Raw genomic sequence first — 26,210 nt, forward strand, 5'->3', positions numbered from 1 at the left:
AAATTCAACGTGGCATGGGCTGAAATCAAAAAGCTCAAGATATCTCAGAGTAAAACAAATTTCATGACATTTAAAGACCACCAAGAATTCAACTGAATGGTTCACAGATACCTTGGGCATAATCCTCGATGATAAATTAATCTTTCTCCCTCATGTCATCAAACTGAAGGAAAAAATTAGAAATTTACTGCTTCGGTCATAAGAATCTCCAAAAGAGACTGAGGTCTGAATAAAAAGACCATGAAGCAATATTTCTGCCTATAGTTTCGTACGGAGCAGGTATTTGGCACCAGAACATCGTTAAGGTGAAAATCCTTGGAGGAGAACAGAACTGCCCTTGATACAGGTAAAACAAACACACATGATGGACATTAGTTAAATTATTGTTTTGCCCTTGAGCCTGTAGGGAGTTTTTGGCAGTACTTTGAGTTGCCAGGCAAACCAGTATTTGGATCAGGGAGAGATGAAGTTGACGTTATTTTAACCGAGCGGGCACAAAAGGTAAATTTGCATACATGGCATCGAATGGTTGGTTCCTTCTCGTCGCGGCAGGCTAGACAGACAGATTGTTGAAAGTTATTCTGTTTTTGTGACATGCCTGATTTCGGGGTTTAAAATCACTTGGAAGCAGTAAACTGCTCACTTTTAGGCTTTAATTCCTAATAGTTTTTCCCCTCTGGCACTATTAAGCTTGAAGCTTTTATATTCGCGTTCCACAGTGATGACTGTGAGAACACAAGAAAGCTTAAATGGTTGAGAAAAGGGGGCGTTTGCCTGGTTCATGAAGGCATATTTAAAAATTAGAAATACCTGTTCATTATATCACGAAGATGAATCCAGGAGCGGTTTAAGGTCGGTTGAGGCCCCTTTAAAAAAAAGAGAGAGACGGGGAAAATAAAAATACATGTTAACCATTTTTTTTAAATAAATAAAAAATATTATAATTAATAATCACAAAGTTTTGAACTAATTTGTTGGGGTTTTGCGTGGGCCCAGAGTGCCCGCCGTTGAATCATTCTATAAAGTTAAGTAGAACTATTTATATCAGGAGCATAAACGGACACCGTATGCCACAACTCACGCATCCAATTAATATTTCGGAATTCGTTTGATCCCCCCCTCTTCAGATCAAATAAATAAATTTTCTGTTTATATTCCGAACCCAAATAGACAGCGCCGTATTCAGCAGTCACGGGCTTGAACTCAAGGCACGTCTACTTATGCACCCGCGCGCGCCTGACAACTAATAAAAGTGTAGAGCATTCGGCAGATAACAGCTGACTTGGATTTTGAATAAGTAATGATAAATTTCCATGGGATTATATTCAAAAGGTATCTAATCTAGAGCGCCAAAAACATTAAATTAATTGTTTGCCACTCTACTCTACTTGGTGACATCTTTAGCCAATATTCGAAACCTTTTTAGGTAGATTAACTTGTGTAGTACGGTGTGATAAAAAAGGAAACTCATCTAGACAGTATCGCATAAATCACCGCGCGTTGAATAGAAGGTGTTTTGTGCGCTGTTAGAACGCAGCTTTTCCACCGAAGAGTCTGTCTCTCCGATGGCCTCTTAGCTCAATGGGGCAAAAATATATTCTTCAGCCATCACATAATTTTTGGTGGCTGAATCATGGGAGTACGGCCCGCAGACAAACGCTCAGCCCTCTCAATGGCGTTTCGAGAATTTTCACCATGACAAAGCCCTTGCACATTCCTGTGTCCCCAATCTGCCGTACTCAGCGGATTTTGTTTCCTAAGTTCAAAGATCCCTTGAAAATTGCAGATTTCCAAAGACTGAGGAAATTATTGAGAACGCATCACAGCACTAGGCTAGGGGCATAAATTCAGTACAAAGGAGACAAATATATATTGCAGAACATCAAATTTGGCTCGCGGATGTAGTTACTGGCAGGTAGCTGTTATGTTGGCTAGGTTTGGTGAATTATGACTCCAGACTCGTTGATCATCTGTAGCAGAGGCTTTCTTTTAAAGTTTTTATAAAGCTGTTCAGCCATCTAAGAACCTAATATTCTAGGGCAAGGAATTTTTTTACAGTAACTTGAGGAGCGCCAAACCAGAATGGGAAAAAATGCATCTCTGAACATGGTTTATGACTGTTTTTAGCAACATATACATAGTGAGAATTAAATGAAAGCTTTTTTTGTCAAAAACAACTCCTAGGTCTTCGAAACATTTTCTATGTAGTTTGGTTGTTTCTGTAAGGAATAAGTTATTTGAGCAGATTTATAGTCAGATTCTTCATGATCCCGCGCATCATGGCTAAACAAGTTCAAATCATCGGCATAAGCCTGTAGAGATGATGAGATTTCTATGAGTTAGGATGGTGTCAGCTAGGCTTGTTGTTGTGGAGCGTCCCGTAGGACCAAAATGCATTAGCGAAGATCGCAGCATGATCTTATCAATAATTGACGATAGCTTATATTGTTATTACTACATGGCTGGGAGATGCAACTGGACATTTTAATAATAAAACTAGGGATGCCGTCAGGGCCTTCACTACTATCAATTCGTAATTCTCTGAACTGTATTCTTGTTTACAAGTTGGTTGACTAGGAAGAATTTCATGTTGCAAGGCAGCTCTTGTTTTTAAAGAATGTGCTCTTTTATTATGCTTGAGCCTGGATATTAAAGTATGGGTTTGAATTGAAAAGACAGTCTTACAAGTTTGGATGCCGACTCTGTTTTTAAATTGATTTAACCATTTTATTAGTAGAAACGTGGCCTCCTGAATAGGTATATTTTTAAGAGCTGCAAAAACTTTTCTTTCTGAAGGAATTTAATTGATGATTTCTAGAGGGGGGGGGGCGAGGATTCCCACAGCAAATTGCTGCTACGTTTTTCTTGAAGTTAAAGATTAGAGTAAACAACAAGATCAAGCGCTTGTTTAGCTCCTAGAACTAATAAGGAGTCGGACAGCAACTTCATTTGTAAATTATATTTGGGAAGGAGGAGATTAAAGTCGCCCATTATAATTCTGTTAGATTGAGACTTATGAACAGTAATGATTCAGGTTATTACTTCATTAATAATATCATCAGTAGGTCCAGGCGGAATATATATATTTGAAGTAGTGGATCAGAAGAGAAATTCCTTCAAAGTTGTAGGTGTTAATAACTGACCCTCCACCTCTTCGATTAATCCTAGATGTCATGTAGTTGTTGACAGAACCTAGAACAGTGGCATGATGAATAGACCATTCGGCCAGTTATCAGGATTTAGATACTTTTGAAGGTCACACTCCTCAAAGATGCGTAAGTCGAGTGTTTGGTTTTTACCTTGAAAGCACTATCGAAATGGGAGGTAGTATTACCTCTAGTCTGCTAACAAAAATATTATTTTTACTTCTAAACATCGGACGATTTATAATTTTAAGTTACTATATTTATTTCTTCTGCGGAGGAGTTTGAATGCAAGCTATTATGAAGTAATCACGTACATACTGCCAGGTTTTTGTTGATTTCTAATTGTGGTGGGTGACAACGATTCTGTCTGGAACAAATTCTGCAGCAACCTGATGAACATAAGAAGGCTCTCAACCATTGCCTTCAGGTCAAGAAGCTGTTTAATATCTACATTTGTTCCAGGGTAACAAATGAGATACCTTTGTTAGGGAATATTTTAGGCAGGGGGAACGGGTAAGAAATGGCATCTAAGCTTGACTTCCTTGTATGATGTGAGGGCTTCGGAGATGAAAGATTGTTGGGGTATTCAAACTTCCATTGTTAGCTTTTTTACAGGAAGGACATCTCGAATTATTTTTAATCAACGAACATAAATCACACTGCAACTTTTGCAGATAACCCAATTACGAACTGTTTTTGACATATATTGCATGAAACTGCTTCTTTAGGTGCCATGCTGAAGGTTTAAAAAATGACTGAATACCAGTAAACAAGTGGTCCGTTATCAACTCAGCAGGGACAATGCCAAGGTCAACCAGCGTTTCTGTATGTAGCTACGCTAAGCAAAGGCTAGCGAGAACGTTACACACTGAAATAAACAATACTTGTCTTTACGAAGACTTCATAAAAAGCACGAGGTAGGTAACATCTAAGCATTCTGTTTGTGATCTTGCTGTTCAAACTAACCATCATGAGCAGTATCCTCCGGACGGACACGTTCATGCGAGAGCTCCTACCCAAACCACCCCATTCTTACAAGATATGAGTCTGAAATCACAGCAAATACTCTGGAAATACTGCCTCCTAGAAGATCCAAAGAAGTCATCAGGAGCAAAACCTGCCAAATTGCACCATTTCGCGATCACAAAACTCACATATGGGGGGGGGGGGGGGTCCTCGCGCTCGAGACCGGATAATGCTCTGGCTGCGGAAGTACATCGCAATTGTGGCTCCACCTCAAACAACGTGAAAGGTAACCATTATACCTAATGTAAAGACCCTACAACGTATGCAATGATTGCAAGCCAACAAACACTGAGCCCCAATCTGCAAATTGGGAACACTCGAATGCGTAATGTCTTCATTAATAGGCTCTCCCCTGCTACCACAGCTGATGATGTGGAAAACCTTCTTGCTGCATTCAAAATGAATGGTAGAGTCACTAAGCTGTCCACGAAATATCCCACCTACGCCTGCTGGAGCTCTTGTTATGCCATATCTCAGGCAGCGATATAGAAGTAATGGAAAGGACTCTCAGATCTTTTTACCACAGACGCCGTTCCCTGTGCCATGTCAGAGACCACCCGTCCGTACCATAATGTGCGTAGTCTTAGGAACAAGCTTGACACTATGGAGGCGTCGCAATATTCTACAAGAAATCCTCGTTACGTTTGACGTCTGTGTGCTGTATATACCCCCAAATCATCCTTGAAGTTTCCAACAGGTTAATCAATCAGCTGCATCCCACAGCTTCTCACTTAGTTTGTGGTGATTTCAATTTACCTCCTCAGCTATCTAATCTGAAAAAGGATCTTCTAGCACACTTGAGATGTGCTGACCTACAACTTATTAATGAAGCTCCAACCAGGAGGAATAGCCTCTTTCCCTGGGTGGCCTTAGAGACTAGTGACCCAGAACTAGCTGTGAACATTCTCACAAACATCACAATCAGTCCATGTACGAGGCATTGGTATTTCTGGCGCAAGGGCTACTAGGGCCATATTGCGCCTATCAAATCATGTCAGATGCGGTCATATATCTCTTTGAGGAAGCAAAAAAATTCTATTAGATTTGCATCATTGCCTATAATGTGACGAAGTGTTGAAGATTTCGTAGAGTACCGAATGAGGCTTTTCTGGCAGCAGTATATAGTGTACAATCAATGAGAAAAGAGTTGCAGTGAGTACACTTCGGAGGATCGTCTCCTGTGAGTAGATAAAGATGGGTGAGGTGACTGTGACCGATTCGCGCTCTGGACAAGACGACTTCTTCCCTTCTGTTTACACGGAAACTGGAAGCCCATAACTGTGGTTCAGATTTTATTTGCAGGAGCTTGCCACAAAAGTGTCCACTGTTCTTTACATACAGGATCTATAGTCAATATACGGAACGTAGTAATTCGTCGATGCTATGTTGGATGATTGTTTTAATGCATAATCCGCTTTTTCATGGCCTGGGATCCAACAAAAGATGACTATTTGCTGGTGTTCTTGGATATGCATCAGCCGAGATTTTATTGTTGCTATAACAAGATGTGTTGGCGAGGAGGAATTTTGCAAGGCTATAAGTGCACTCTGTGAGTCTGTATATATCACAGTTTTTTTGGATGGACAGATGGAGGATATTTTCTAAGGCAAGGTTGATGGCACATAATTCTGCTGTATTCAGTGGGCAAGGAAACAGAGACAGTGTTATGGGGAAAGACGGCTGCAGCCCCGACTCCGCTTTCAGACTTTGATCCATCAGTGTATAATTTTGTGTGTGAGCAGTATGGAGTTGATATTAGCAAGCGAATGTTTTCCCCAGCTTAGGAAATAGCTGTCACAGGATGCCATGGAGGATCTGCACTGTTTGAATCTTGGAGGACTTTGTCAAGATGTATATTCCAGTAGGTTGAATTGCTCTAGGTTTGTTTCTATAGTGCATAAAGAACTGTGGATCATTAAGTATTGGCCTAATGGGGTGAGTAGATATACTTTGAATTTTGGCCGCATAGTTTAGGAGTAACATCTTTCTCCTGAGTCTGAGGGGAGGTTCATGGGTTTCAATATAAAGACTTTGTACTGGCGACGTTCTATAAGCACCTACAGCAATCCTGAGGGCAGAATGTTGAATTGGGGAAAGACGTGCTAACACGCTTTCTCTAGCAGAATCATACACCGGGGCACCATAATCAAGGCGAGATCTGATTAGGGCTCTATATAAGTGAAGTAGGGTGCAACGATCTGCACCCCACGATGTAGAAGAAATAACTCTTAGTAAGTTCATTTTTTTCTGGCAAACAGTCCGTAGATGTTTAATGTGTTCTTTAAAGTTCAATTTATTGTCAAAAATCACACCAAGAAGACGAACACTGTTCACAACTGCGACAGGTTGGTTTCTTAAATGTATTTCAGGATCTGGGTGCATCTTTCGTTTGTTACAAAAATGAATGACACTAGATTTCTGATAGGACAGTCGGTAACCATTCTGTGTCATCCATAGTTCGATATTATTGATTGATGTTTGAAGTTGTCTCTCAATAAAACTCATGTTTTGTGAACTGCAAGAGACCGTCAGATCATCAGCATATAGGTATGAAGTTACTGTATTGGGAATAATTTTAGTCAACTGATTTATTCTTATTGCGAACAAAGCCCTGAGGGACTCCTTCTTCTTGTATATATGTTTTGGAAAGGTCCTCTGCTGTAGGAAATTCTGTATGAAATAAGGTAAGTGACCTCTCAGATCCAGGGAATGTAGATCTCTCAGGATGCCAAAACGCCAAGTGGTGTCAAAGGCTTTCTCTATATCGAGACGCTTATTTTGAATAAATGCATTCCTAATATTAGTTTCTGCTTTGATCATAAGATCCAGTGATGATCGGTTTTTCCTGAAACCAAATTGATTATCAGATATCATGTTTTGGGTCTGTAATTATTAGGCATAGAGAGAGATCTTTCCCTGGTTTGGGTATTGCCAGTACAAAAGAGTGACGCCAAGAACTGGGGAATAAATGTTCTATGAAGATAGCGATTTATTATCTAGATGCTGTAGCATTATGTTGTATATTCCATCAGGGCCAGCAGCGCTGTTCCTTGCAGTGGATAGAGCCTCTTGAAGTTCTAGCATAGTGAGTGGATTTGGTTCTGAAATTCAGGTGGGATTTTTCTGCTGAAGTCTTAATCTTTTGAAATGATGATTTGTATGCTGTTGATTGAGATAACTGTGAAAGTACTGCGCCTAGGGCATCTGCAATCTCTGCAGGAGTAGACAGTTCCAGCCCGTTCCAGGTGATAAGTGGAGAGGACAATGGGTGAAATTTGCCATTTAATTGCCTGATTTTTTTCCATATAATTCTTACGTCAGTATTTTTATTAATTTCAGTTGCGAATCGAATCCAAGAGTCTTTTTTTTGCTTTTTTCCTAATATGGCGGGCCTTAGCTCTAAGTTTTTTGTAGTTTATCAAGTTAGCAATGGTAGGGTATTTACGGAATAAATTCCAAGCACGGTTTTTTTGCATTTCCACAGTCCTCATTACGGAGGAATGGCAGTAGATGCAGCTACTAGGATCTGTTTTATAATATGGTTGGTTGGTTGTCAAAGGATAAATGGGAAGCGTACTTTGTCCAATCTGCCTTAGAAAATTTCCATTTTTTGCAGATTATTGGGTAGTCGTCACTATTGAATGGATCGTCCAGAGCAGTCCACTCAATACTAGGAAAGAGGATAGGTCTATTGCAGAGACTGATCCTGTTGGGAGATGGAAATAAGTTGGAGAGCCTGGATTTTGTCTGTCGACAAGCATTTCAGTGAGTTGTCCTCGGGCGTCTGTGTTGGGAGATCCCCACAATGGATTATGTCCATTGAAGTCGCCCAATAAACAGAAGGGAGTTGGCAACTGCAAAATGAGATCTTGAAGTTCTTGAAACGTACAAGGATCACTGGGTGGCAGGTAGATGGAAACCAGTGTTAGGTTAATGCCAATCGCTATTCGCGTGGCAACGGCTTCAATGGCAGTTTGTAGCGGAATGCGTTTACAAGGGACTCGTGAGTCCACCCCTCCATGAGTATTTGTGGTTGTAGGTCTGTCTTGCCGAAAGAGAGTATAATTTTTTATCGAGGGAGACAACTGCGGTGTTAAATATGTCTCCTGTAAGCAGATTCCAATTGGATTATGGTTCATAATTATTTCGTGGATGTCGTCAATATTGCTGCGAAAGCCTCTGCAATTCCATTGTACGGATTTATATGGAGTAGCTGCATCTGTCTGCTTTTTGGAAATCTGTTTCAGGCGGTCATCTTCTCTCTCTTTGAAAAAACAGGTCTGGTTTCTATTTCGTCTTCTGGATTGCAAACCTCATTTGTGTCCATAGCGGAAGAGGATTCAGCAGGCTGCTTATTAATGGGATCAGAATTTTCTTTTTGAGCATACGGAAGTTGCAGCAGCAACAGGTGGTATCGTAACTGGTGTGTTACGGAAGAGAGTATAGATCGAGCCCACTCAGAAATAGAAATGTTTTGTGGTATTGATGTGTCAGTCTGAACAGATATTGTATGAAATCTTTTGGTAGCATATGTATGTTTTGGTATCACTTGCTGTATTTGTTTCCTTGCTTCTGAAAATGAGACTTTTTTTTCTACCTTGTACTTCTGAATTTTCTTTTCATATTTCCATTGGTCACATGTTTTAGAGAAGGCTGGGTGATTGCCTTTGCAATTAGGGCAGAGTGAGGACTGTGATTTACATTCAGCTTGGGCATACAGCATCACCTCGACAGACTGTTGGGAGTGTCCGAATTTCTGACATTTATAACATCTTAATGGATTTGGAATATACGGGCGAATGCGGCAGTTCAGATACCCGGCTTTCACCGATGTAGGTAGGTTTGGTGAACTAAATGTCAGTATGATGCTTCGAGTTGGGATAAGTTCGCCATCTTTCTTCAGCATAATTCTTTTCGCCTGTGTGACCTTCTGATCTTGCAATTCATTTACAATTTCCTCCTCTGAGACATTCATTAGGTCCCATTCTGAGATGACACCTTTGGAGGTATTGAGTGTAACATGTGGTGACACCTTGACTGAAATTCCACCAAATGTGGAGAGTTTCAAAAGGGACTCAGAGTGTTTGGAACTGGTGGTCTCAACCAGTAGGTCGCCAGATTTAAGACGTCTCACCATTTTCGGGGAACCTGCTACACTTTCCAGACATTTCTGTATGAGAAATGGAGCGCCTATGGCCTGGTTTCTTAAAGAATGCAAGATCAGGAAAGTAGGATGTTCTATTCTGCAAGCATCCGTCTTCAGTCTCTTTCTGGTGTTTGTGTCATCATCGGGATGGTGCAAATCCATTGAGTTAGGATTTGCTGTCTGGATTGGGGGAAAGTTGTCGAAATCCATGTTTTGCTCCTTTTGGCCCTGGGTGGTAAAGCCACGAGGTGACCAAGCGGCTGTGTTAGTAGTTAGTACTAATAGAAAAGGAAACAGAAAGGTGATTTTCTTTTCTGGGCTTCTGCCTACTTCTTGTAGTGCGACAGAGCTACTCTAATATATATAAATTAAGAAAACGGTGTTTGAAACTAAAATATAAACTGATTGCTTAAATTCTCTTTTTAGAAAACGCACTATAATCGCTTGGCACCCGGGGCCATGTACGAGGCAATCAAATTATACGTTAACCGTGAGCTGGCTAAAGGAAAAATTCCATACAAGAAAGTGAACCCTCATTTTCCTTTACAACTTGATCCTGAATTGTGGCTCGATTTAGCTCTACTAACAGTGCCCATCCAGCAAGAAGTGTTGAATAACAGCCATCAATTCTTTACCTGCCTTGTCAACCACCGGTAATGATGGAGTTCCCTAAGTCCGTACATTATTCAGCCAGTTACTCTAGAACAAAATTTTCCCACCGCAATGGAAAAACTATCTCATCAAAGTTCAGCCGCCATCGAAACCTAAACACTTCCGATCCAACTCCTCCAGCCTGGAGAAGAGGCAGGAACTAGCTGTGACTTACTTAGACATTGAGGCTGCATTTGATGCCGTCCAAGTAAACCAACTTCTCACTCTCCTCAATAACAGAGTTATAAAGCTTCATGCAGGAGTCCCTTCGGGCCTTCTGTTTTCATCCATTATCTTCTCAGCTATGCAGACGATATCTAGATACTCATTCCCAGATCTGGTAAAAGTAGAAATTAACAACACGCTTGGGCTCAAGATCAATCCTGCTAAGTCCGAATTCATGGTGTATTCAATTGAAGCAAACTCCTTTTTCTCTCCAGCCATCGTGATCTGGGCGTTGTATTCGACCCAAAACAACATCTCCTTCATATCACAGATAAAAAGATAACCGTGAGGTACATAAGAACAGTTATCTTTCCACAGAATTCTGGCTCCTAAAGTGGGCCAACAGGAAGCACAACCTTCCAGCTCTCTCGGGATTCCAACGCCTCCTAGCAACAGTCATAATCGCAAACCTTCATTCTGGGATACCTGTGGCTGGAGGTTTCCCCCTGCTGCCCTTAGGGCCAATCCCGACTCCATCTCTCGGACAGGTTCCTCCCTCAGCAGATGTTCAAGCAAACCCAGGCACGTGACGCCGACCTGAACAAATTCGCTGTTGACCGGACTTACCGAAAAAAAAATTGACTAGCAGGACTAATCAGCAATCACATGTGTACCTTGCAACTGGTTCTCTTATCTCGATGTTAAGCCAGCTCAATCAGACTTAACTCTCGTGGAGTTCTCTCTTTTGTATCAAAATATGTTTTCATTTGTAAAATTACCTGTTCGATTTTCCCGGAAGTTTGGGAAACTGTAAGCCCCTGGAGGGTAATAAAGATTCTCTATCTAAAGGAATAGGAAACGTCGCTGGAGAACGCTTCCCAGACAGACATGTACCGGACCACCGTTTGTTTGAGCATCTGTTGTAACATTATTAAATGCATTCATCTCGTATTGTTTGAAAGATTACTCCATGTGAGAGTTATGAAGCGGCAGGCCTACATATCAGAAGAAAGTATCTGCTGGTCGAGGTGCCTTTTAACCTCTACAACGCAAAGAAGAGTGGAAATAGAGGTGCTCGTGTGGCACTGCAGCAATGGCCATCACAGAACCAGCTGAAAATATCGTCAAACAAGACCTCATAAAGGGGACTCTACAACTACCCCTGCAAATTAAAATCAACAATGTGAGCTAACTGAAGTATCTGGGGTTTTATCCTAGATACAAACCTGACGTTCCAGCCACATAAGAAGAAAAATCAGAGGATACTCTGGACTCAAGAAAACAACCTTCCTGCCAGCAATCACTTATGCAGCATGGGGAGTGGCCACTACCCACCTCCTAGATCTTTGGCAGAGAATACACAAGGCGAAGTAACAAAAGATTTCTGCCAGGCCACCATATGACAACACTATTAACCGGACACGGAGAAGCTGTTTGGTTGAGGACCCCCAACTGCATATGTGGGGAAAGTGAAACTGGAGCACCAGGAGAAAAACACTAATAGCTATATACAGCAACGCACCCAGAGTGTGACAAAACAGAACAGAATGCAGCCTGATGACGATCTGAAGAGGACACCCTAGCCCTCTTCACCTATTATTCCTTGGGGGGGGACATTTTTTGTTCCCTCTCCTCCAGTGGGGCTATCTACTCTATTGGCCCCATATTTCTGTCTTTTCCCTCCCCTCTCTACCTTCATCATAGCGAAAGCACCACACGTCAATTTTTTTTTTATGTGAATCCCAAGCACGGTACTAAGTACTATAGGTTCTAATACGTCTCGTGTTTGGGTTGGAGGTTGAAAAGACGAAAGAAGATTGTTCCAGAAAATGGCTGGTGGCGGCACGTGTTCGGACTGTTTTGAAAGAGACAGAGCAGGAATTATAGAAGCCAACTCAGAAGAACAGTGCCCATGGAAGTATCTGTAGAAGACGCATACAGCAGAAACAGTACGTCTATGAGAAAGCGAGTGGAGAGACTCTGTTAGAGATTAATCATTAATTAACCTAATTGCTCTCTTCTGGATGGAATCAAGAAGCCTGAGAGGTTTTGGGGGCAGCACCAATATTCCATGGCAGGGCGGATTTGCGGTTTATACAGAGTGAGCAGTTGTTTGGGAGAAAACCAAGTTTTTTAGATGCCGAGGAAGCAATATTTGTAATGTGCCAAGAGAGATTAGAAGTAAGGGTAATCCCCAAAAGAGATCTATCATTTTGCCTAAAAATCGGAGTGTCACTAAAGATAAGCAGAAGAATCCTTTTTGCGAGATATATGACAAGACTGAGTTTTAGAAGGATTGAAATCAACTAAGTTGTCTTTGCCCTACTGGAGCATTACCTGAAGATCGGCAGCAGATTTTCGTGAAGTTGAAGCTTTCTCAAAATGGAAAGTGGAATGCAAAACTATGGATAGGATTTCCAGTTAATGGAAGAAGCTCATTAATGTACAAGAGTGGGGGACACCAGCATTAGTGGAGAAGTTAGAAGCCAAAGAGCCATCACCTTCAGTGAGAAAACTGGATAACCATAAGATGGAAGCTTTTTTAGAAGACTTTTATGCCAAACACGATCAAAAGCCTTTCAAATGTCAAGAGCAACTACTTGTGTTTCACCGAACCTTTCCATAAATGGATAACATAAGCCAGAATATCATCAGACGGAAAGTTTCTAGGTAGTTTAAGAGTTGGCGGTTAATTGATTTCTCCATTACTTTAGAAAGAGTAGAAGTATTTGTAATGGGAAGGATTTGTCGCCCTTTTTAGGAACTGGCTGAATATGAGCAAATTTCCAAGCAGAAGGAAAAACACCTTTGGAATAAGGTGGAGAAATACCATCAGGACCTGGAGCTTTCTTAGCATCAAGATTCATCAAAATCCTTTTGACGGAAGACCACAGGAGGCATTGAATGGAGGGTGGTGGTGTTTTACGAAGATGAAGAAAAATGGGATGCTACCAGGTCAGCTTTATCCTTGGCTGAAGTGACAACAGGAGCAGAGATGGGCAAAAGTTGCGGCCAATTTGGCAAGAGACAAGTTTTCTACTATTAGTTTGGACTGATTAATAACAGCTTTGGTGTAGGCAGAAAATGAAGAATTAGAAACAAGCCAATTACGATATGCAACATTCTTCTCTTGAACAGCCTTAGCACATTTATTGGAAAACTAGGGTTTAGACAAAGGACGAGATTTTAAAGTGGAGTGTGGGATAAAGGATTCCATTCCTGCAAGAATAATTTCACTGACACGATCTGAGCAAACGTTGACATCAGAAGTTTTGAAACAGTAATCAGACCAAGGAAAAGAAGAAAAGAAGTCTCGCAGGTCATCCCATTTTGCATTCTTGTAATGCCAAACAACACGAGGTTGGGAATAGCCATGAGATAAAGGTTCCAGTGGAGAAGTGACAATCACCAAGTTGTGATCTGAAGTGCCTAAAGGACCTCTCACTTCGATCATGTACTTAGACGGGTTGTTTGTGAGAAAAAGATCAAGCTGTATTGGCTGTATGATTAGGATTGTCCCGTATTCTTGTAGGTAAATGAACAGTCTGTGCAGGGTCATTCGTAATTGCAAAAGCCTCAGCATCTCGACCAGCTGGGTCGGTGTGACTATAAAATGGAAACCAGCTGGAGTTGTGAACATTAAAATCACCTCACTGTTAGGAAAGCTGGACTGGAGAAAGTCAATTTACAATGAGAGGAAGTCAAAGAGCTCCAAGTGATTAGTGGAATTAGGAGAACGGTAGAGACAACAGATGAATTTGACACAATGAGCCAGAGGAGATTCCAAATTGCCAAGTCTCTGGCAATTTGGAATATCAGAACGGACATATGCACAAGTACTACATTTGGAAAGGCGAAAGGAATCATACAGCGAATAATTTGGACATCTGAGATGAGCAGTAGTTGAATCAACCGATAACTGGTTCACCCACAATGTAAACTACGCGGAGATGGGGGAAACCCCTGGTGCCGCTTGACCCTAAACACACTTTACACTATTCCTCACCATGAAATGATTGGGGTAGTGCCAGTTATATAACCTCCCAATTTAAAATAATTGGGTTTACCAACTCAGAAGGCATGTTCTTAAAGAGATTCTATTCTACTCTGAATCACATGGCTTAAGCAAATTTTTCACGATTTCCACATATAGGAAAATTAATCTTATGTTATGTAGGTATTTGATCTTTATGAAACGATTAATAATCTATAATTGCCTATAATTTTAGTGACTAAAACCTGATTAACAATATATTTTATTTCATTCTAACATAATAATTTGTGTAGTGATTATAATTCTAGATGATCTGTCCAGAGAACAACGGTTCCGAGGTCGATTACAACTACGGAGGTCAGACAGGACGCACATCGAACGAGCCCGAGCAAGGACTCTCCGGATGACAATCATTATCGTTCTCGCCTTCTTCTGGTGCTGGACGCCATATGTTGTTATGGTGTTGTGGTATTTATTCGATCCAGAGTCGGCGAAGAAAGTGGACTCTCGCCTCCAGTCATCTTTATTTATGTTTGCCGTCTCCAATTCCTGCGTCAACCCCCTAGTGTACGGGAGCTACGCCCTGAACTTCAAGCAGCTGCTCAAACGGTGCTTTTCACGAACAAAGTGCTCGCTCTCCCGTCAAGCATCCCGCCAGACGGTGACATCGGCGATTATTAGAGGAAACAACATGGACCGTCATGTGAGCGGTTCGTTGACCCCGCCGGCCTTGGCAACTCGTCCAGAAAAGGACTGTGTACCGGATATTGTCCCAGTTCTAGAGGACAAATATGTGAGTTTAAAACCTATTAACAGAAGGAGGAGGAGGAACAGATTCGATCCTTGCTGTTCCCGAAGTCCGTCGCTTCATCAGCCTTCGCCTACATTTCGTGAGTACAGCGAGTGATGTTTTACTCCAGGAACTGCCGTCAGAGAAAGAAATGCTATTTAATTACTTGTATATACATACATATCTCTGTAATTATTTATATTTTCACTTAAAACCTCGACCCAACCATTGGATCTGAAGGACCAAGAAAATTTGAAATATCTTTCATAACCAAAGATATCGTTGTTTACTGTTCTTATTTATCTAATTTTGTTTCTCCCTTACTGTCGCTGATAAATAAATGGCCAGTGCTCAAATTTACTTCAGATGTATCGTTTCTGCTCTTTTATTGCTAATTTCTTTCGAGAGAGTTGAAATCAAAGGAGAGGAGATTTTTTCTCTGGTAATGCAATCGCTTACAATTTACCTTGTTACATAAATTCTCTTAACTTGAGTAATATTTCTGAGCTGGTCTAGATTCGGCAGATTAATATTTCAGAAATGGAACACCTCATTTGAACAAAAAACAGAGATACTAGTCCCTTTATAATAGCAAGATGGGCCATTGATGTTCACTATATATTTTATCCATCCTTGTAAGATATTTTTTCACTCCTCCCTAACATCCGATAAATGGGGATTTAAACTTTGATTTCCAACATAGAAAATACTAAAAGGGAGCTACCAGCGTTAAAGGCTTGTTAGAAATATTACACTCCCCTGCGTAAGAAAAAGACGAGACTAAAGTGACTATATTTCCACTTACAGAATAATTGATATTTAACAATAAGCCCCGGACTACATAAGAAAATCTATACTCTTAAGTCCTCGATAAAGACTTGTGCAAGAGCGCTAATCTGCTATTTAAATTATGAGACACTTCTTTAAGAAAAGAAAACAGTCACCAGTTTCGAAATCTAAATATTTATTTATTTATTTTTATTTTTAACATATAATATACACAACAGGCATTCACCCAGTTAAAGTGTATAACAGAACAAAGGTTGTACAAAACATAAAATAGATGGTAGACTAATATACTTTGTACAATGGAAACGGGAAAAGTTCAATTCACAAAAATAAAAAAGATATTCATGACGTTAAGTCCAGCTCCATGAAGACTGGCAGAAAGCAGTATGCTGCAGTAGACATCATCACACACACACACACGAATTAAGGAGGACATCTTTAACCCAGAACTCATCCGTCAATCGGTCAACGTACTCCGAATAGTTCTGTGAAATTGTTTCTTGTTCACAGCCATGTCCAAGTCAAACTTGTTCATGAGTGCCAATGTTCTTTTGAAGAAGGAGTTCCTGGATATCTCTAATCTGGAGTTACCGATGTGGAAAGTAGTCTTCTTTCTAGTAGCCACCACTGGAGCGTGAAGGTCAATATGGCACAGAAGATCCGGCAGGTAAGTTGATCCAGCGAAGATGTGGTACAACAGTTTTAAATCAAGAACAGTTCGCCGAGTTTCCAGAGATTGAAGCAGGAACAGAGATTCCGGTAGAAGATTCTGTGGTAAAACATGGGGTTACGTCTGGAAAGATAGTGGATAAATTTCATCTGGAGCGATTCTATTTGCTGTATCAAATATGCATAGTGTGGGTTCCATATAGGAGAAGCAAACTCCACTATAGAGAGTATAGTTGTCTTAAATAGGAGCACAGAGAACTGAGGATCTTGAAATCTGCACGTCTGCCGTTTAATGAAGCCAATTTGTTTTTTCGCTTGGCTTAATATATTCCTAACATGTTTTTCAAACCCACATGTAGCGGTAAAAGTAACTCCCAGATCTTTAACTTCGGCATCTCCTTGATGTAATATTCATTAACTAAAGTCTTAGTTTTCCTCGTAGAGGCAAAGGAAATAGAGCTGCACTTCATAGTATTAACCTCCAAACCATCCCAATCAGCAAAAGAGTTGAGAGCAGTCTGAAGGTTAACTGCATCATCTTGACTGCTGATAGGTGAATATAGTTTCACATCATCGGCAAACATTAGTATCTTGATACCACCTCTCTCAACAAATTGCGGTAGATCGTTGATAAAGATGGTGAATAAAAGAGGCCCAAGAGATGATCCCTGAGGTACTCCTCTCGATGGAAAAAATTCCCTTGAGACTTCCTGTCCGATGATCACTGTATGTTTTCGATATGAGATATAACTCATCAACCAGGATAATAAAGGGTCAAGTATTCCATAGTGGCTTAGTTTTTGAGCAAGTTGATTATGTGGGACACTGTCAAAAGCCTTAGTAAGGTCTGTGTAGATCACATCAACCTGTCCCCCGCGATCGACGGTGTCTAGAACCTGTTGCCAGATGGTGAGAAGATTAGTGGTAGTTGATCGGCCCCTGGTGAAGCCATGTTGGCAGTCGCAGATGAAGTGATTAAAGTATTCCATTAATCGGTGGTGAATGATAGTGTCCAGAATTTTTGCCAGCGAGTTCAGAAGGCAGATGGGACGGTAATTCTCTAGTGAGTGGTTTGCACTTCTCTTTGGGATAGGAATAACATTAACAGTTTTGAAGTGAGTTGGGTAGATACCAGACTTAACGGAAAGATTGAATATATGCAATAATATATATTTAAGTTGTGGCAAGCATTTCTTCCACAAGATAAGTGGAATCTTATCTGGGCCTGCAGAAAAATCTTTTGTTAGTTTCCGAAGCGCTTGAATGATATCGCCTGTGTCCACCGAGAGATTATTCAGTGTATCATCCTTAATGACTTGAAATTGATAAGCTGAAGCAGCAGTAGCTGCTGTTTTCTCTGAAAAGGAGGAGAAAAAGGTCGCAAAAAGATCTGCTTTAGTTTTGTCACAGGTTATAGGCTTGCCATCGGAATCAATGATCCTGGTTCCTGTTGAGCAGTTATTAGAATTCTTTAGCATGTTCCAGAACGGCTTTAGGTCTCCATTTACTGTGAAACTGTGTTGAATTGATTGCATATAACGAGCGTACTGATTTCTGATCATCCTTTTAACGTTACTTCTGTGTTCCTTATTCGACGAGTTCTTTAATCCAATTACATTTCTGTCAGCTTTGCATCAGTCGAAGCTGATCTTCATCAACAGAATTCATTCCACTTTTGAAATTTGAAACTTCTGCTCATTTTCCTCTCCAGAGTCAAACTCTAATATGTCGTAGGTTTCGCAACAATTTTGCGTACTTTGAAACAGAACTTGATAAAACACGCTATGTTATTTAAAACCAATCATTTACCGATGCATCGCTTCTGGATACTACAGCCAACGACATCAGAAAAACATTACTATATTTAACACCACTCTTACACCGCGTGAAATTAATAATATAGTTTACTAAGCTATTCGCCTAAACTACTATACATTAAGAATATTAGCGCACTTTACTGATGAAATTCTTCTAATCACAGTAGAGAGCTTTGTCTTTCTGTGAAGTAAGAAAAATTCTTCTTCTTTCTATGCAATATGTTTCAGGAGAGAAAAGGAAGCATCTCCTTCTTGAAGACCTCCTACTCCGAACGCCAGAAAATCTCTCGGCGCTGCAGACTTATGCTGCACAGGTCTTCGAGCGTAGAAAGCGAACTGAAAGTCCACAATGAAAAACACTTTTATTCTGCTTAATTTGGCCTTACTGAAATTTATTGTCTGTTTTTTTTTTTCATAACCTACACCACGAGTGGTGTGGACGAGTAGCCAAGCGGCCAGACACAAATCTGGCCCATTTGTAGTGATACTGTTCTTCACAGAGAAACGAGGCGGAATTGATCAGATGTTCTAGGTGCCGCCCATTAGATATGTTTTAATCATACGAATGAACTAAACTTGACATTAAACATCAACTATAATATAATCTGAACATAAGCAACAAAATATTGCATTTACCATCGGACAGGAAGGGTGGATTTTTGACGGCTTCATCGTTATGTGTTTTTTGGCTGATATCAAAGGATAGACTGGCATTATAAAGAATTAATCGCAATTAAAAAAACTGGCAAGAGTGAGTTTATTATTCACCCTTGTTTACAAAACTGATTGCATATTTGGAGCTATTAAGGGAGCATTTTTTCACAGACAATGTTGTTGTGCCAAGCTGGAAATTCAAGGTTGCTGCCAATGATTACTGTTATTCTTCCTAGGATATAAAGAATAACAAGGTTTTATTCAAAAATAAAATTTACATGTAAAAGGGCATAATATTAGTCAGCCTCAAGAAAAACTTATCATGGCTTCTATGCAAGAGGGGGTTTCTTTTCTGATTTTACATGCCCGTCACATAAGCATTGCCGTGGCAAGAAACCAACCCTCCCCTCGCCTCAAACTATGTTCGTGCCCAGACTCTTTAGGTAGGCAGGATGTGTCTACTTGGTGCTGGTGATCGGGGCAGTTAGATTTGCTACATCACTGAAGAGCCACACGGTTTTAAAACTCGTACATCATGAGTTTCGATCTTCTCTGATACCAAAGCAAAGCAATAAATTCTTTTTGAAAGCTTGTTCCACAAATATCCTCACGGGACTAATGTCATTGCTCAATTCTAATGGAAGTTCTGGAAAAAAAAATTTCAACTGCAGAATCTTTTCGATGCAACTTCTCTTAATTTCAAAAGTTACTCAACTTTTTTTTTTTTTTTTGAGTGGAATAAGAAAGTTACTTAGCTTTCTTTTTAGTTGGGATTTACGGACATCTAAAACGTATATGAAAAGCATTTGAGCACCGATGCCAAGACTGAGTTTTCAGTATCAATTTTTGTACAAAGACAACAGCTATATAGTACACCCTATTAGAAATAAATTAATCAATCACTGTCCGTGCTCGAGTTAGAAAACATCATGTCGAAGTCTAGCACGGTAACGCTAATTCAATTTGTTTGTACACGGCTACTACAAAATACCTTCAACATGAATTGTTGAGGAGACTTCCGTCCTGCAGTGGATTGATAATGGCTGCAGTTTACCTTTTACTACCAAATAAAGCCGGAAAGTAGAAGTATAATTATAACAACTAAAGTTAATCGACATTCAACTTCCCCATTATTTTCCGTTGATTTTCAACAACGTACACTTTTTAACATACGAAAGAAACTGGAGAAAATTAGGATTACTGGCAAGTTTCTTCTTTGGATCATAGGCTGGCTGAAGGATAGTTATGAATGGGTATTCTTCAGAATGGACCAGTGTAGCAAGTGGAGTCCCTCGGATATAAGCTAAATGGATTCCAAGAAGAAATCTGAAACACTGAGCTTTTTCAAAAGAGGACGACGGGATTGATCAGGGTTGTTGTTATGTTATTTAATTTTTTAGGAGCATTAGCAACTAAGGCCATATTGCTCAGGGAATATGCGGTGGTCATTCCCTCACCTTTCCGCCGTATTTGGTGGTGACGGGCTCGAACCCCGATCTAATCAAGAAGCGTGTGCTACGCACTGCTGCTCCTTCCCACCTGGCTACGGAGGCGCCCTAGATTGATGAGGGACATGAACAACTGCTTAAAATGCGCGAACTTTGCAGTTAGCGCATTGTGATGGGGATCAGTAAAATGACAGAGTGGGTATATTTTCTGGTGGGAGCTTTTATTTTATATTTGTGCCTCCTGGTGGAACTAGGAAGTAACAGAAAGCTGTATCTGTCTTATGAGGTATTTTTAGGATAGCGTGTTAAGTGTTATAGAGAACTTGGATATTCACTTTTCTGCGATGGGGAAAGTATAAGTCATTAGGAATGTAGGAAAACATCCGTTTCCTTGTATCATTTAGCAATTCTAATACTAATGTTTTACCAAGATCTTGGTAAAATACCTCCCACCATTCCCAACACGCTCCATTCAATGCCTCCTGTGGTCTTCCGTCAGAAGGATTTTGATGAATCTTGATGCTAAGAAAGCTCCAGGTCCTGATGGTATTTCTCCACTTGTTCCACAAAACCTGTGCTCCTGAACTTAGCCCTATTCTTTGCCGCCTTTTTTCACTTTCTTATTCCAAAGGTGTTTTTCCTTCTGCTTGGAAATTTGCTTATATCCAGCCAGTTCCTAAAAAGGGTGACAAATCCCTCCCATCCAATTATCGTTTCATTGCAATATTTCTACTCTTTCTAAAGTAATGGAGAAATCAATTAACCGCCAACTCTTAAACTACCTAGAAACCTTCCGTCTGATCAACGATCACCAGTATGGATTCCGTCAGTGTCGATCCACTGGAGATATTCTGGCTTACGTTACCCACTTATGGACTAATTCAATGGAAAGGTTTGGTGAAACACAAGTAGTTGCTCTTGACATCTTAAAGGCTTTTGATCGTGTTTGGCATAAAGGTCTTCTAAACAAGCTTCCAACTTATGGTTTGCCAACTGTTTTTAGTAATTGGTTATCCAGTTTTCTCTCTGATCGCTCACTGAGGTTGATGATAGATGGCTCTCTGTCTTCCAACTTCTCCACTAATGCCGGTGTCCCCCACGTATATCAATGACCTTCTTCCATTGACTGGAAATCCTGTCCATAGTTTTGCCGATGATAGCACATTGCATTCAACTTTCCATTTTGAGAAACCTTGTCCTGCTCAATCTGCTACCAATTCCTTAAATGCTGACCTTCAGGTAATTCTCCAGTGGGGCAAAGACAACTTAGTTGATTTCAACCCTTCTAAAACTCAGTCTTGTCTTATATCTCGCAAAAAGGATTCTTCTGCTCCTATGCTTATCTTTAGTGACATTCCGATTTCTAGGCAAAATGATATATCTCTTTTGGGGATTACCCTGACTTCTAATCTCTCTTGGCACAAGCACATTACAAATATTGCTTCCTCTGCATCTAAAAAACTTGGTTTTCTCTTTCGCTCTCGGCGTTACTTTTCTTCCAAACAGCTGCTCACTCTGTATAAATCGCAAATTCGCCCTGCCATGGAATATTGTTCCCACATCTGGGGTGGTGCCCCCAAAACCTCTCTCAGGCTTCTTGATTCCATTCAGGAGAGGGCAGTTAGGTTAATTAATGATTCATCTCTAACAGAGTCTCTCCACTCGCTTTCTCATAGACGCACTGTTTCTGCTGCATGCCTCTTCTACAGATACTCCCATGGGCACTGTTCTTCTGAATTGGCTTCTATAATTCCCTCTCTCTCTTTCAAAACAGTCCGAACACGTGCCGTGCCGCCACTAGCCAACATCCATTTACTGTCCAACTTCAAACCAACAGAACCAACTTTTCATCTTCCTCATTTATTCATTCAACTGCCATCTTCTGGAACAACCTTCCTTCATACGTATTTCCTGAAAATTACAATCTACAGAAGTTCAAGTCGAATGTCAACAAATATCTTCTTTCGTCTTCTTAACCTCCAACCCAAGCACGGTACTAAGTATTATAGGTTCTAATACCTCTGGTGTTTGGGGTTCACATAAAAAAAAAAAAAAAAAAACTAATTTAACATCTGAGATATATAAACAGCATTATCAGACTTAATTCAAAAGAAAGTAAATCTCCTTCCCAAATAACTGAATCTGTAAATGCGATAAAATTAAATTTAGTGTTACTTGTATCCAAATTAAGAAAGACGCGTTAGTCTTTTTTTTTTTTGAAAAAAGTTAAAAATTTCATGTAATTCAGCAACGAATTAGTGTAATCACATATAATTGGTTTAATTTCAGTGCACTTAGCAAATATATCGTAATATACGAAATTCTTGATGAAACAGGAATCTAAGTTACCACTGCCTGAATTTCTCATAACTGAAAGCTTCTGGACAACCGTAGAAAAGAAAATGTATTCCTTGTTAACTGAAACTTTTCAACAAATGAATACGCTTTGTTTTAGAGTGAATTGTGTATCCCAGAGCGGATTCTGTACAAAGACTTTTGAAAACGAAGCACACATAGTTGCCCAATAGCTGTTGGCTTCTATATTCCCCGGAATATTAAAAACTGACAGATAACAAGCAATGTAAAAATTTTATTTACCATTAATTAATTTCAGACTCATAAAAGCAAAATATGTTTGAAGAATATTTAGTATATGTCTCTTTATTTCTGTTCATTCTTCTCTACATCTATCATCAAAGAAACTGCTGTTTCTGATAACGTAGTCTATGACAGAGCGCACTTCTCGGTGTACTCTTTTGTTGTTCATAAACATTTCTCAATGACATGGAAGTACTCCAATACCCACTGAATAAATTTATTAAGATGGAAGTGCAGCCACTTGAAAATATCAGCCTCAGTTTCATCATCGCTTCGGAATTAAGCCCTTCACAGTGATCCTTGAGTCGCTAAATGGACGGGGACGGTAATTACACGAAAGTAAGTCTGTCATACGGGACGAAAATGCAGTTTCAAGATGTGCAAGTTCCGATAGTCACGTATGCTGAATGAAGCGAATAATGTCACATCTTTTGAAAACATGGCCTGTTGACGTTATGCCTGCCTGAGAGAACCAATTACGGTTCCAAGATCAAGCAAGTTTGTTTCAGGCCATTGCACTTGCGTGCATTTCAGATCACTGATATTTTCGCAACAGCACTGTATTTAAAATTTTTATGACCTGATGACAGCAAACATGAATCATATATCTTACCAAGGAAATAATTTCAATATATTTTTGCAAGTTTTACTTTTTTTTTCACAAAAAAAAACCTAATAACGCAGTATTATTTCAACATGAGAGAGACAACTACTGACATTTTTAATTTACCCATCTCCCTCTCTGTTACATACAGTGTAACAGTGGTCATATAATTTTATGTCATGTTGTATTCTTAGGATGATTAATATAGTAGTTTCACCTTGCTTTCCACATCGTAGTGCTGTATCCTTAGGCTTGCCTAAATGTTCAGGTTTCCAGTCTTGAGCTTAGTTAACCGCCTCAGATTGTTAATAGAGAGTGCTGCTGCCCACCTCTATGGTTTGTATCGGAGTTTACCTTCTGATAGCTAGGCTATCGCTGTCATAGCACGCAGTGGCAATACTATTCCCAAATTGGTGCTGCTGCGGTCATGTTCGGCGAGTTTGAAAATAAACAGAAGTGGTGCGTTGTATTTCAAACTTCCTCCAACAAGTGACAAAAAAAGAAGTGATATCATCTGGCAGATCTAAAGAACATCCATTCAAAGAAGTAGCTGGATTTGGTGGTGTTTCAGAAAGAACAGCTATAGATTTAAAAAAACTAGTGCCAGTCAAAATTAACAAGAAATAAACGATAGAACTGTGATTAAAAGAAGGTGGTACGTGATCCACGACGAATATAAAGTTTAGTAAACGAAATCGATTTCAAAGAAATAAAAACTACAGTCAGCACTGCGAAGATAACTTCATAACACGGCTACTGAATTAGGATCTTCCCCCCACCCCGAAAAAGACCAAAGTTAAAAGCTGTACATAAAAAAGGGAAGTTAATACAAACTAAAAGCCATAAAAAAAAAAGGTTCCATCTAATATGTTCATAAAACAGCAAAGTTAATACAGGCTAAAAGTGATAAGAACTGGAGCGTTTATGATTGGAAAACAGTGATGAGTCTGACGAATCCAGATTTTGCTCATATTGTTGCTAGGCATCGCTGTCATGGCACGCAAGCATGATCTGGTTAGAATGTTTTAATATACAAGGTGTGGTAATACTATTCCCGATGAATACAACAGTATGCTTATCGCTCTAAAAGATCCACCGATCTTGCAATTGTTGACTTCTGCTCAGGGATCATTGATAGTCTTGAAAAGGGTCACTATGCTATAGCACTGTTTCTTGACTTATCTAAAGCTTTCGATTGCATAAACCATACTATTCTACTTAACAAACTCAATAATCTTGGCTTGAGAGGGAAAATTAACCTTCTCCTTGAAGACTACCTTACTGATCGTACGTTTGTCGTAAGAACAAATCAATCATACTCCGACATCTGTTATTTCTCCAGCGGAGTACCTCAAGGCTCACTTCTTGGACCTATCCTATTTGTTCTTTACATCGATGAATTTCTCTCTCTTCTTCCATCTTCTCACCAAATAGCGTATGCCGATGATATTTCCATCCTGATCACAGATAAAGACCCTAATCAGCTTCAACTCAAAATCCCTGCCTTGCTTTCTGTGATGCATAGTTGGCTTCAAAAGAATCAGTTTATACTGAATCCAGAAAAATCGAAATACATAGTGTTTAGAACGAAAAACAAACCACTAAATATTGATTTAGACTTAATAGGTCTCGGAAAATGGCTATATGATAAGCTAAGTTGGGCAAAACAGATGATAACCTTACGAAAGAAAACCTCGTCACTGGCAGGAATACTCGCCAGGGCGTCTCCTTCCCTTCTCAGACTAGTATTCCTTTCTTTAATTCAGCCTCACCTCATCTCATGGGGTACCACCAGCCAAGAAAACCTTGCAAGAATCAACTCCATTCTCAATCGATGCGTTCGTTCAATTTTGGGCCTTCCCTGGAACGCATCGGTTAGTTCGAGATAAAAGGAAGTAACACTCCTCAGCGTCTACCAACTGCTACAGAAAGCCGAGGCCGTCTTTGTTTACAATACACTGAAGACACCAGAGTTTCCCCCTCTCTTCAGATCCTTTTTCATAACCATAGATGAAGAAGAAATATCATACAATCTAAGAAATGAAGCCAACCGCTTTTCAGAAAAGTATAAAAATACAGAGGTGCTAAAACCTGGAACAAACTTGCGGCAAAAATCAAAAATGTCACTTCACTAAATCAATTCAAGAAACTAATAATTGAACACATCACCAGGGATGTCTGATTCAAATTACCTTCCACTCAACTCCTGGATTTTAAAAACACCAACATAGAAATAATGTACAAATGTTAAAGGAAGCAGTTGGCAAATAGTTTGTAAATTTCTGTGCACACATCTGTGATCATTTTTTATTTTCTCACCATCTAATTGTAAAAATGTTCATAATGATGTTACAAATAGTGATGGTTTTCGAAGTCTTCTGATACGAAATGTACAAAAAACTCCTATTTATGTCTTTCCTGTTGATCATTACCTGCACAATTTCAGAACTGTATATCTTTCAATTGTATATTCATCGTTCTTTAAGGTAACACCCCTTAAAAATCCATTGGCTTATGTGTTCTCCCTCCCTTTTTGCTGTTAACTCCCAAAAAAGTGTAACATAAAATAGGGATAAATAAATTATTATTATTATTGTAATGATGCTAACTGCAAACAGTTCACAGGAGGGAATTTGATTTAGATTAAGTGCAAGTTGGTGGTGGGCCACTGATGCTTTGGGAATGTTTTAGCTATTAAGAAGTGCGTCTTCTA

At 39.8% G+C, this 26,210-nt stretch overlaps 1 pseudogene across 1 annotated transcript in view; it reads left to right on the top strand.

The window, feature by feature from the left end:
• LOC150089330 (adipokinetic hormone/corazonin-related peptide receptor variant I pseudogene) overlaps window positions 1-15,133 on the top strand; it is a 163,975-nt pseudogene extending 148,842 nt beyond the window's left edge. Inside the window, exon 3 of the transcript XR_016548099.1 lies at window positions 14,437-15,133. The product of XR_016548099.1 is annotated as an adipokinetic hormone/corazonin-related peptide receptor variant I pseudogene (transcript). The remainder of the gene's footprint in view (window positions 1-14,436) is intronic.
• Window positions 15,134-26,210: the final 11,077 nt, after the last annotated feature.

Source organism: Mastigoproctus giganteus, chromosome 2 (genome assembly GCF_048544385.1).
Source record: "Mastigoproctus giganteus isolate SK-2022 chromosome 2, ASM4854438v1, whole genome shotgun sequence".
Lineage (NCBI taxonomy): Eukaryota > Metazoa > Arthropoda > Arachnida > Uropygi > Thelyphonidae > Mastigoproctus > Mastigoproctus giganteus.